Raw genomic sequence first — 14,408 nt, 5'->3', positions numbered from 1 at the left:
ATCTATGTTTGACGTTGGATTTTAGAAAATAGTCTCCATTGTTTATGAAACATGATTTTAGGTCATGGTGACTTTCCGTCTTTTGACTGGAAATCCACAGGTGGATAATCCACAGGTACTGTTTTGTATCCAGTTCCATTCACAAGATGCGAAATAAAAATATTACAAAATGACAGATTGTGGTTTACCTCCGGAATTCTATTACATACATATTGAATGTACTCAATGACCCCAAAGGAACTGCAAATATAACAATACTGACTCCAGAACAGGGAGACTTTACGGCCGCCACATATTATTGTAATAGTTGATAAAATCTGTCAGAATATTTTGGAAGCAAAGAAGGGAACCAAGCAAAACACAACAGTAAACTCGAAAAACATGGTTTTGCTTTATTTTATTTCTTAAATAAGGCGTTGCGAAGATCAACAACCCGCGTTTTACATATAAGCTATTTCTTTCCTTTTTCTTCAGTTTTTTTTTTTTTTTAAAATGTTTAAAAAGCAGAGGTATTACGCAGCACACACACAAAAAATAACCTGTGATGAGAGCGATAAGAGAGCGCTCGCCCGGCAATCCCGCCACCTCAGCATACCCTATATATTGTTCATAAGAGATAACTCATGAGGATAATATTGTAGAATTATGCCCCTTTTCCTAAAATAATTAGAGAAAAGCGAGTCATGTTTAATTTGCCGATCTTATTCTGTCGTTCATTTCGGATGAACACCGAAAAAGAAGTTTCATTTCTTATATTTACATTATATTTTCTTTCCATTTGTAAAAAAGTTTATATTATAATATGCAAACATTTTGCTGCATCAGCTTCCCGGCCATTCTATTCACAAGACGGAACAACTGCCACGTCATCTAAGGAACGTTCTTCATGACTATACGCGGACATCGTCAAAACAGCGATCCGTTATCTCTAAGCAGCGTTGACGTAACTTTCGCGCCTTTCCTTTTGCTGTTCATATGAAATGAATAGGGCGAACGTAAATATTTATAAGTGAAAAGATGTTATCTAGTCGGTAACCTGACTACGCAGCCCGATTATTGTATGTTCACGGTCCGCGCCGGTCCGCGTGCCCATGTTGAAGGCTAGCGGATATTAGGCCTATATATTTCTATCCTGTTTAGAACAAAAGAAAAGAAGGAAAAGAGACGATATTTACGTTGCTGAAACGTCGTACTACAAAACTTAAGTAATATGTTGTTACTTTCTTTTAATGACAATACAAATTAACAACACATGCATACAGAAGGCGATCTAAATTTAAGAATTTCATAAATGCAACGGTTTACAGATTATATTATAAAAGCAAAAGGACTGGGTCGCAAGTATTAACAACATTAGAGGGTTGGTCCTTCCGAATCGCCATACTGCGAAAAGCAAAATGAGCATTATACACAAAACTACAAAACAATTGATTATCGCCGCATAGTGCGATAACAGTATTTCATGAAGTGATAGACAAATTAAAATGTCACCAAGGATAGGGCTAACGGACATGCACCTCTTAGAGTTTTATAGTTTATTTACGTCTCATTCATTTACAAACATTTAAATATACATACAGCATAAAACAATGGTATTGTAAATGACCGTTCAACTAGAACTACAAGAGACAATATACATATTCAAATGTGCTTTTATAGAACCAGTATGAATAAAATCTCTGTTCAGGGTGGAACTAGCTAGAAGCTGAGTTGCAAATCAAATGAGTAAGTTAAGAGAGTACATGAATATATGAATGTGGTGCAACTGACTGAGTGAGTACATAATATGTGTACTGGTGTTGAGTGTGTACATGAATGCATAAAGTTTAGTAAATGACCGATTAAGTACATGAATGTACGACAATTGAGTAAGTGACCGAGTGGGAACAGGAGTGTACAGATGTTGAGTAAGTGACCGAGTAAGTACATAATATATGTACGGGTGTTGAGTGAGTACATGAATGCACGAATGTTGAGTAACCGAGCGAGTGAGTACATGGATACAGGCACAGGTGTTGCGCGTGTACATGAATGCTGAATAACTGACCGAGTGACTACGTGCATGTATGGATGTTTAGAAGTGACCAAGTGAGTGCATGAGTGTACGGATGTTGAGTTAGTGACCAAATAAGTACATAGTGAATGTACAGATGTTGAGTGAGTACATGAATGTATGAATGCTGAATAACTGGTCAAGTGAGTACATAAATGTACGGCTGCTGAGTAAGTGACCAAATGAGTGCATGAATGTAGTGTTGAGTAAGCGACCTCGTAAGTGCATAATACATGTACATATGTTGAGTGACTGCATGAATGTACGAATGTTGAGTAACTAACCGAGTGAGTACGAGTGTACGAATGTTGAGTAACTGACCAAGTGAGTGCGTGAAAGTACCTATGTTTAGTAAGCGACTGAGTGAGTATACAGATGTTGAGTAAGTGACCAAGTGAGTATATAATACATGTATGGGTGTTAAGTAAGAGACTGTGTGATTACATGAATGTAAGTATGTTAAGTAAGTGACCGAGCAGGTACATGATTAAATGTACATATATATACTCTATTTACCTCTCATTTTAAAATACAATTCACGTGTCATTCTTGTAAACATACCTCACACGGTGTACGACCAATCGTATATGAACTTCCTGTGACTCAGATGAGCAACACAGTTTTTGCATCCGCGCAGTCTGGTCAGGATCCATGCTGTTCGCTAACGGTTTCTCTAATTGCACTAGGCTTTGAAAGCGAACAGCTTGGATCCTGACCAGACTGCGCGGATGCGCTGGCTGGCCTGGATCCATGCTGGTCGCAAAGCCACTATGTTGGTTTTCTCATGGCGCGGCTCATATATTGTTTAGTATACAGCCAGTATTAAGACGACGTATAGACGTCTGTTTCCGTTACCCCTATAACCGTATCAAACACAATTCGACCGTCTTTAATTACACATCCGGAGCGATCCGGTGATGGTAACCCAGAACTCATTCGCAAGTCCGTTTTAGTCGGAAACGGTAGGTAAAGCTGAAAAATAGTAATCCGTTTCAAATGCGAAAGATGTTTTGCGTTTTCTTTAACGTCCAAATAAAACTAGAATAATTAAATTCGAAAGACGAAGAATACCATAATTCTAGGTAACACAATATATAAACACAAGATTTAAGTAAACATGCCACCATTGTCTAAGAAAAGTGAACTTTTTTTGATATAGTGGATATGAAATAAAATTTGGGTGAAGACCATGCGTAAAACATTTGAACATTTTCAAAATGTTCCGTGGAATAAGTTTAGAAATGAAATAAAGGTAAAATTAATACGGATGATAACTAAGGTCAGTCAGTGCACTATCCCAAATACTAACTGAAAGGTGATTAGCCGTAAAAGTGACTACCTCCGAGAAATGTGGGATTGGTTAAACATTGTACATCTTGCTACAGCTATTTAAACAGTATGACGATATCATTAACAATTCTTACATACTAATTATTTACGGAGGCTGTGGGACTTTCCCCCCAAAATTTCCATTTAATTATTTTTAAACTTTAAATCACAGATAAATATTTTAATCTTTATTTGTTGGTTGTTTATATAATAGTCATCCCTTAAAATGCTACTTCTGCTAAAAGCACACCTTAATATTATTATACTGTCGTCTGTTCTGTTATTCCTTTATCCGTATCTACGGAAGGTGCCCGCTCGTGATGAAATAATACACGGAGGGGCACCTGGGGTCTTCCTCCACCATCAAAGCTGGAAAGTCGCCATATGACATAAAATTGTGTCGGTGCGACGTTAAACCCAACAAAATAAATAAATTTATCCGTATTAAACACAATACGACCGTCTTTAGTCGGGAAATGTAGGTAAAACTGAAACATTGCAATGCTTTTCAATTACAAAATATGTTTTGGGGTTTCTTTTACGTACAAATATGCTAAAACTAGAATAATTGAATTCGAAAGAAGAAGAATTCCAAAATTCTATGTAATACAATATATAAACACAAGATTTAAGTAAACATGCCACCTTAGTCTAAGAAAAGTAAAACGAATACCACTTTATTTGTTATACTGGATATAAAGAAATGGGTAAAGACCATGCGTAAAACATTTTAACATCTTCAAAATGTTCTGTGGGGTCAGTTTAGAAATGAAATAAAGGTAAATTAATATGGACGATAATTAACTACCGACTAAACCTGCTCTTCCCAAATATTGACTGAAAGGTGTTTAGCCGTAAAAGTGACTATATTTGAGAACTGTAGGATTGAGCAAACATTGTACATCGTGCTTCAGCTATTAAAAACAATAAGAGAATATCATTAACAATTCTTATATTCTACCTAATTACAATTAATAGTTATAAATATCTTAAATTTTAACACATTAGATCTGTCATAATAGTTTAATCCCATGCATTATGTTCTTACTTATGACAGCGAAGTATATACCGATAAAAGTGCTAGTCAACTTAGATACCATTTTGACAAATGGTGCACTTTCCTTTTTTAAAACTTCAGTTTCTTGCTGCAATATTTTCTTCCCTAATTCCTATTAAATAACTTTCAAGCTTTAAATCACTGATAAATATATAATGTTTTTGTTGATTGTGTATTAACCGTTTATTCTCTTAAAAGTGTTACATTACTAAAACTATACCTTAAGATTCTTATATAGTAACCACTTAATTCCAGTATAAAAGAAATATAATTATTTGTTTGTTTGTTTTGGGTTTAACGCCGTTTTTCAACACTATTTCAGTCATGTAACGGCGGGCAGTTAACCTAACCAGTGTTCCTGGATTCTGTACCAGTACAAACTTGTTCTCCGCAAGTAACTGCCAACTTCCCCACATGAATCAGAGGTGGAGGACTAATGATTTCAGACACAATGTCGTTTATCAAATAGTCACGGAGAACATACGCCCCGCCCGAGGATCAAACTCACGACCCCGCGATCCGTAGACCAACTCTCTTACCTACTGAGCTAAGCGCGCGGGTTAAAAGAAATATATATACCCTACCTGCATTAAACAGTTTTCTTCATTCTTCGCATTATGACGCAATCTACTTTTATTGTCAGCTGATTCTGCAGCAATAAGTACGTCGTCATTCTTTAATCAAAAAGGTCGGTTCTAGGGGTTACAATGAACAAAGATTCTGTTAAAATAAGAAAAGCAAAACTGACCTGTGAACCAAATTACACTCCGCGTAAAATTTGTGTTGCGTGTATTTTTTTTTGCACATAGTAGGACCTGGTGCTAATCATATTAATTTTGGTTCTACGCAATCTTGCACAGTCATGTAAACCAAAAATAAAAAATATGATCCCCGTAAATTTGTTTGAAATTTATGTTGGGATTGACTTTTAAATGCAATAGATTGAAAAAAATAGAACTTTGAAAAGATGAAAGGCAAAAATTAAAATATTTCCACCAATCATCAGTTTTAGTTTGCTTTGATAAAAAAAAAAAACACACACAATGATAATATATATTAATAATTCTGAAATCTAGTTTCACATGTAAGCAATATATTGATAACATTGATACTAAAATAATGAAAAATGATGTGAAGTATTATTTTTTCTTTCCTTCAGCCGATACCATTATCATATTTCATACGCCCACAAGACTATTCGATGGAAATAAAATAGCATTAAGAAAATTAGGCCTTAACTGGGGATGGGCCTTTTCCATAAATTTGACTGTAGGAACATGGGAAGCTAATTAACCTCCGCATGAACGAGGGAATTCCTTAAAAGTCTCAGATCATGATTATTTGAAAATATATATGAGCCGTGCCAAGAGAAAACCAACATAGTGGGTATGCGACCAGCATGGATCCAGACCAGCCTGCGCATCCGCGCAGTCTGATCAGGATCCATGCTGTTCGTTAATAGTTTCTCCAATTCCAACAGGCTTTAAAATTGAACAGCATGGAGCCTGACCAGACTGCGCGGATGCGCAGGCTGGTCTGGATCCATGCTGGTCGCATACCCACTATGTTGGTTTTCCCATGGCACGGCTCATATTAGCAATTTCAGTCGTATAATGATGCCACATCCATCCTCTTGCTTAGAAGTTAATATACAGTTTTTGTCTATAATTGTGTTAATCAAAATAATTTGCTTGATAGATAAATGTTTTTTTATCATTATTATAACTTCAAATTAGATTTGAAAAAAGCTCGACTCCATTTGCATATTTTGTACAGTTGAAATACACGTGTGCTTTAAAAATAATATACAATAACGTTTTTACACATTTAAAATACTTCCCAGTTTCTTTACGTCGCTTTAAAAGATTGTAGACAGGCGCACAATTATTTGATTGGTCAAAATAAATTATTCTTTTCCTGAACAACTAAAAGAAGATATCATCTTTTAAAATCGTATTGCTGATCAAAGAATATATATTCAGGTATTCTCTACAATACAATAATACATCGTACATGTTTTTCGTTTTCCGCCAAATTTTAATTGACAAAAGGGACATGCTTTGCCTGTTTCTATGCGAATAGGCGCGATACTGCATCTAAACTTAGCGAGAGGTGATCTGTTTTTAACAGGAACATCATGATACATATTATTTTGTTAAAAATCTTTAGTATGTTCTCAGTTTGTTCTGCCCAAGCCTATTGTAACCTTGCAGAGCATTGATTTTCTCAAACAGTACTATCAAAATTTACGTGTGCATGATCACCAGTCAAATTATCAATTTAGATAATTTTTGATAATGGGGGATGCTAGTATCAATAAAATCGGCACTTTTATATTCATTCAAAACACTTAGCTGTTTCCCTATTCTGCCAGTCTTTTTCGACTTCTACCAGATTTCTGCTTACTTTAATTCACTCTGTCAACATCCTAGTTAGAAACAAAACGTACCCATATAGTGATAACACGTTCATTTGTAGTATAAAAGATGGATTCCAACCCAAATCTCCTATAACTTGATATGTATTTGCATGTAGAATAAAAAGTACTACTTCAATGCCACATCAAAGCACGTTGTCCAATAACTGACCAAACTACAGAATTACTAAGTTTATAATAAGACATGAAATGGCATGCCGCCAATATTATGACATTTTATAAAAAAGCCCATGGCTCTACCAGCTGACAGGGCCGCCACATTATTTGTTTTTACATTTGTATATTACAAATTAAAAACACTCTTGTAAACACACTTATTTGTTATACTAATATCATTATTGCAACACTCTAAATCAAATATTACTTTCGATTTCTTGTACACTAAAACAGAAGTTATATCTATCATACGCTGAAAATCATTTTCAGTAGTCTAAGATGCAAATTGAAAAATACCATCAGGATAAATAAGTAAACGCTATTTGAATCCGCTACCTATTTCCAGTTCGAGTGTTCTCAGTTCTCCTAAAATAAAACAGCTGAATAGAATAGGTGATAGTACACAACCCTGTCTCGGTCCGACTTTTAAATAAAACAATTAACTGGAACGTCTGACTTGATCTAACACAATTAATGTGAGAGGTTATGCATAGAATAGTTACTGGTAGAATTCTTTGTAACTGATTTCAATGAAGAAAGGTGATCGGCTGACTACGACGTTTACGTATAAAACATTTTGTTACATCAATTTATAAAATGTTCGATTACGTTCTAGCAAAGGTAAACTTTTTGGTTTAAAACTGAACAATATAAGTTATGCGTTGTATGTTTTAAATTAAGGTTTAGGAGTATATCACCAAAACAGAGAATTATTTGATAGACGCACAACAGCTTCACAAAAAACCTACCTGTCCATTACATGTTCTGTCCCGTACGACTGGATACTTTAAACAGCTGCTAAAAGTTGTCCCCCCTTTAAAAATGAGAAATGAAAATAAGCAATTGCTGAAAACTACGTTCAACAAAGTTATATAAAATTTCAGCACTGGGACACTATTGCAAATGCATCAAAAGAAAGATAATTTATGTAACAATTCTTTGAAAATGGTTCGTTTTTAAAGGCGTTGAACTGTCCAAAAGTATGGACCTTTTATGCAGTCCTTTTATATATCAGTAAACAATCGTTTTGTAGAGAATATTTATGTTTTATATGCTGTTCAATTTTCGAGTAAAACACCAATTTTTCCTATGATTTGATGTTGTTTGAATTTTTTTCTCAAAATGTCGAGTTAAGCGTTAATATCATGACAGTACATATGATTTCTATGGCCAGTTATTGAAAAGTCAGGGATCGTGTTTAGTAACCTTTACCTCAATCGAACATTAAATAGTATATAAGACTGAAATTGCAGTGTCATTCTTGAAAATTTCATTTGGCAAATAATACTTTCCATTACCTTTGCTTCTCCCTGAAACAGCTGTCTATACTCCTTCAACAGAAATACTTTTATCAAATTCTAGAACAAAATTTAGGCTTTCATTTATTTGTATAGGTTATAAGTTGAATAGAGCAAGATCTGTCAGATATATTGGTCAGGAATGAAGCATGTAAAATACGCAGTTGTTAACAGTCATGTTATGCTATGGGCATATAGCAATTGATCTGTCCGTCCGTGCATCCGTCCTTACGTACGAACCAGAATGCATACAGCTCACATTGATGATCCGATTCAGTTCATACACTCAACAATTCTTGCGACAAGACCTACAGACTGACCTAAATATAAATGACCGTGACACCCATATGACCTTCATCTTCAAACTTAAAAACTTAATAAACAATATTTTTGGTCCTACAGCCCATATAATTGACCCAATTTAGTTTATATTCACATTCAACAAACCTTGTGGCAAGACCTACTTGACGTCCATACGACTTTCAACTTCTAACTTAAAACCCCAATGAACAACATTTGTGGTCCTACAGCTCACATAAATGATCAACTTTAGTTCATACTCACACTCAACAATCCTTGTGGCCAGACCTATAAAAATGACATTAACCTTCTAATGAATTTCAACTCGGTCATACACCAGGGGGCAATATTTTGCGTTTTGAAAAAGCATTCCTTGTTTTAAAATGAAATTATTAAAATACAGCCTGGTTGGTGGTATATATTCCTTACAAATTTAGAAGTAATATTTTCTGGCAAAAGCGACACAAAGAATATTTTAGTCGCTCGGGGAGGCTGCGGGGGCGGGAGTTTGTGGGGGAGTAGTGGAAGTGGGTGCGGCGGAGAGTGAGGGAGGGGGAAAGATTCGGACTGCCGGCCCACACAATCTTTTCTCCTGTGCTGAGCTAAAAATCCGGTTGTACTCTTGCATCAAACAAACATGTCCAATTCAGTAATAGTAAAGACATGCCTTTACGAAAGCACAAACTTTGGTGAAGCAAATCTCAAAAGAAGAAACGTTATAGAGCACTAGATGGCTCCTGTGTTTAAGCTTCCAGGCAGATTAACATTGTCTAGACGCAGGTAAGTAAAAAACAGAAAATTGTTAAATGGCAACAAGTGTGCGAGTAATTCCGTAGTAAACAGATTTATTGCCTTAGAAAACGACATTAATGGTTTCACCACCTACCCACAGGTCGTCTTATTCATGAACCACGTAATTATATCGTGTTTGTTGTGGGTAAAAACATCAAAGAATCAAGCACCGCTAGACTAATTCAGTAGTAACTTGTATCAATAACATCCTGCTTACTACAAGGTGGCACTTTGCCAGCACGCGCAAGTTCTACGTTGGTGGTTGAATGCAGACGATTGTAACAATGATAGCATGAGTGATGAATGGAAAAGTGAATTGCTTCGAAAGGCGGGAAATCAAATTGCTGCAGACACTTGGCAATATACATTTTCTGCTTACAATATTTCAAGGTTTTCATGGATTCAGACACTGTTCAAGTCTAGACGGTTTATTGTAATACGCTAAATGGCATGCCGCAAACGAGTGCATGCAAATATTTATTTATATTTCATGTTATTTGAGTCTCATCATTGCATAGTACAAAACAAGCATATGCGTGGCAATAAATCGAAAGATTGTATAGTCTGAGCCAGTCTTTAAATAGATTTAATAGAGGCTATATAAACTCTAGACAGGGCCTAGTCTATATAAACTCCACCTACAAGAACAAAAGTACACTGGCATCAGTCGTTAAGAGTCCCTCTGCCATGAATCCTTTCAGATGTGTTTTACAATATCTCTTATCTCTGACATCTGTTGAGATGAGCCTATAGAGATGAAAATATCAGTACGAAGGAAGAATAAACTTTAATACAGATGACTAATACTGTAATGTAATTGTGAGTCTAGAAAAAAGTAATAGATAATGAAAGGAAAAAGTACGGGTAAAGTTTGAAGATGGGTTTGAATGTTCAAATAAAGAATATATGAAGACCATATGTATGATCACTATGAACTAAATAATTAGGTTAAAGGAGAAACATACATCAGTAATAAGCATTGTTAAAAGATTTTGCCTACACTTGCTGCTATTTCAGTGTTACTTTTATTGAACAAAATAAGAAGATTTTTTTTTATACAGCTTGGCTGGTGAAATAATGAATTCAATTAACCTTTGCATCAGAACTGATGTACAGAATCTAGATACCGTTTGCAATCCAATGCGCATAGGTTGGCAAAGTTTATACAGATTAGTTAAAACCCTGCCCTTGCTAAGTTTCTATAATGGACTGGTCCGTCTTTCAATTTGGACGGTACCACTAAATGTTTAAATGAGTGCTTAGGAAAAAAAAAGATGTTGACTGAATGGCGAATAGTGCAGACCATGATCATGCTGATCTTGGTCTGCACTGGCCGCAAAGGCAGAATCACTTGCCGCCAGCAGGCTAAGGATTAAGTCGTATAAAATGGTATTTTGTCACTTTCTAAAGGTTTTTACCTATCAGTTTTATCTTTTGTAACACGTTCGCTTTAGACACAAAGTCTGTCACAATGCTTTAATTCTCAATGTCCAAATGAAAATATTATTAGTGCTAGTGATCGAAATCACGAATGACGCCATTCTGGGACTCACGGATGATAAATTCAGCAAAGCTGTTGTCTGGTATTTTTTATAAAGATAGGAGCAGTTTTGTCTGTCCCATTGAAAATAGATATGACAAGTATACAATTCATTACACTTCGATCACTTAGAAATTTGTAAAACTGAACAAACATGGATATTTGTCAATAATATGAATTATCTTATACCTTCTTGTTGACAACATGCTCCAACATAATATCAATTACGAAAGCAAATAACATTTCTTTTAATATATCTTAGGCTGGATATATTTTAATGCTGGTTTGATCTACAGATTCTTTCAAAAAATCGCCAAAGTAAAGGACTTCTAGGATTAAATTAAAAATTATTAAGCGATTACAAATAAACTCAGTGTAACTTTCACTTCAGTATGTTGACAAAATGATAATATACAGGGCGTAAATAAGTACTGATTATTTACAAACGCATTTTGTAGCCACATCTCATGTAAGTGAATTTTGTTATTGGGAAGGCATTTAAAAAGTTACCCAACCCTTTTGCATATATTATTAATTACTAAGCTGTGTAAGTGAGGTGTATTTATGATATAGATTGGATATGAATTGGTAACGCAATAAATTTGTTTAAAAAACAAACAAGATAAATGTATCCACAGATGATATTATCCAAAATGAAAGCTACACGGAGCCTTTAAAGTTACCTTTCACCGTATTGCGAGAGTCTATATCTTATACTATGCAAATAGTAATTGTGATATTTAGACAATAGACTTCAGTAATTCTACTTTGTAACCGCTGATTTTTCATGGAGTACCAAAGTATAGTATTTTCATCGGTTTTCCCATTAGTCAAAAAATCCCTAGATGTAAACAATTAACGCAGTACAGTCCGTGTCTGATAACTTCGGAGTGACGTCATGTTTGTTTATGTTTTCTGGACTTATAAAACTAACAAAATAGGTACTAATAAGCTTTGATAATGTGGCAGTTGAGTCCAATAAGTCCAGGGGTGTTCAAAGATAATCCGTCACAGATCTATTGTAAAGCAATTATTAGATTTACCTGTATTGGAAAATAAATAGTGTCGATTGTATTGAGGTAAACTGCCACATTATCAAAGTTTATTAGTAAAGCAGCTTACATACACAATAATATTGGGTATATTTTATTGCAACACATCTGTCAGTCCCAATATTATTAAATCAATTTCTGTTTAAAGGTGACCAGCCATCAGCTCTGTGTAAACACATTGTATTATGAATGCTTAGTCACGAAAACACCCGGAAATTTCGTGCAGGTTAAATTCCTCTCTGGTATATTTCCAGTATTAGTGTAGTCAACATGTCCGAGGCGTCCACGTCTGATGTTGCAAAGAGAAACATTGTTCAGTATAAGAATGATGCTAAATGCATACTACAAAATGTTCTGAAGGTTATTTCAAGCATCATCATTTTTCCATATTTCAGTTCGTTATTGTATACCGTAGTGCTGTATTACTGCATTTTGAATATTTTCAATTGTCCTTGAAAAAATGTAATTAAAACATAAATAAAAAACAAAGATTTAAAAAAAAAGGTATAAATCATGATGGGATTCGAACCAACGCGACAATGGAAATAAAAAGAATCGCACATGTAAGACTAACACTCGACGGCCGGTACTAATCTTCTACTTCAAAGTAAGCGTTCCAGTTAGTAGTATAATATAAAAAAGTGTGTACTTAGATATAAATGATAATTATCGATTACCCTCCTGACTTAGACTCGTCCAAATAGTCACTCCGAAGTTATCAGACACGGACTGTACAGCTCACTGGTACCAGAACAGAAAGAAAATGCCTCTGTACATGTTATAGCTTACTCCTAGGTATTCTATAAGAAACATGGTCATGAACGGGAAAATATACTTACCCGTTTCAATCGTACATTTCTCAACTTAAACGCGCAGTTCGGTGAATGGGTACCTAGTATATTGAACAAGCGATAATTTATCTTCCATCGTGCACCAGTCACATTGTCTCAATATTCTATATTGCTGAGATTATCAAAAAAAAAAAAAAAATATTTTATGCTTTCGTCAACGTTACAGAAAAAACTTGCGTGACCTTCCCTAATGAACATCCGGTCTAGAGGTCACGGCAGTGTGCACATGTTTGGCGAAATGTAAGCAAACAAAAACAGAATTTAAAAAAAATCACAATTTTACACTAAAACTCGAAATGATGAATGAAATTCATCTTGTATATGATCTTTAATTTGAAATCGTACATTGGTCTGCATCTGTTCTGTTTATTTTATTCATTTTGCACATTTATGTTGCATTTTCACATTTTAGCGAACACGTGTAGTAAAATGACGATTGACATACATTTTCACAACAGCCAGTCAGAATCGTTTTGTAATCTAGAACGGAACTTCGCCAGGGAAGTTCAAGCAAATTTTTGTGTAACGTTGAAATAACTATAAACTAAGCATTGTTTTTCTAAGATAAGATGTATTGAAGAAATGTGACCGGTACAAAATGGAAGATAAATTACCACTTATTTGATATCCATAGTACACATTTACCGGACTGCGTGTTTTAGGTATGAAATGCGCGATTGAAACGGGTTAGTATATTTTCCCGTTCATGACCATGGTTCTTATAGAATACCTAGGGGTAGGGTATAACATGTACAGAGGCATTTTCTTTCAGGTCTGGCGCCAGTGGTACAGCTCGTTTAAATGGGTCAATCGTTTTGTTGTACTTATAAAATAGACTGGCCCGGTTTATAGGTTGGTCGGGGCTACGGATATGTATTGTATTTTGCCATCGAAATATTTCTGCCCCCCCCCCCCCCCCCCCCCACTTCCGTTTGGATCCGTCCATATTTACAAACACGTTTGTTTATTTTATGGACTGTAGTTCTGAGATTGTATGTTTTGGTTCACGCTCAGTTTCTTACGACGCGACATTTAAATCGTTTAAATCCAAAAACAGATGTCTGCACATGCGCCGATATTAACCGTGCTATTTTTATAAGGGTTTATAGGTCGTGGACGACAGTTCCCGACAAAATCTTTGAAAGTATGCCGATTTTAACAACTTTAAATGCTTCAATATCGAAAACATAACTTTTTTTTATTTGACGACGTACAAGTAGAACAGTTCTTTTTCTCTAACGAAATTTAATTGTCCTGTAAAAAGTAGCTTTAAGTTAAACAGAACAATTTTACATTGTTAATTTTTAAGGATCATACCTTTAGTTTGTGTTGCCTCGTAATGTTGTTCCTATTTAAAAAAGGAACACTTAACATGACCCTTTGACTAAACGTGTCAATTATGCAATTGCCAATATAAGTTGCAATCGATTGGAAAATTGGTAAAACTGAACAAACATTGATACATGTCAATACATTTTTGTATATGTTTATATCGATAAATATCCATCTTTTACAGTCTTACAAATTAGTATGTCAATATATT

This window comes from Mercenaria mercenaria, chromosome 11 (genome assembly GCF_021730395.1).
Source record: "Mercenaria mercenaria strain notata chromosome 11, MADL_Memer_1, whole genome shotgun sequence".
NCBI lineage: Eukaryota > Metazoa > Mollusca > Bivalvia > Venerida > Veneridae > Mercenaria > Mercenaria mercenaria.
This window is presented reverse-complemented; position numbering follows the sequence as displayed.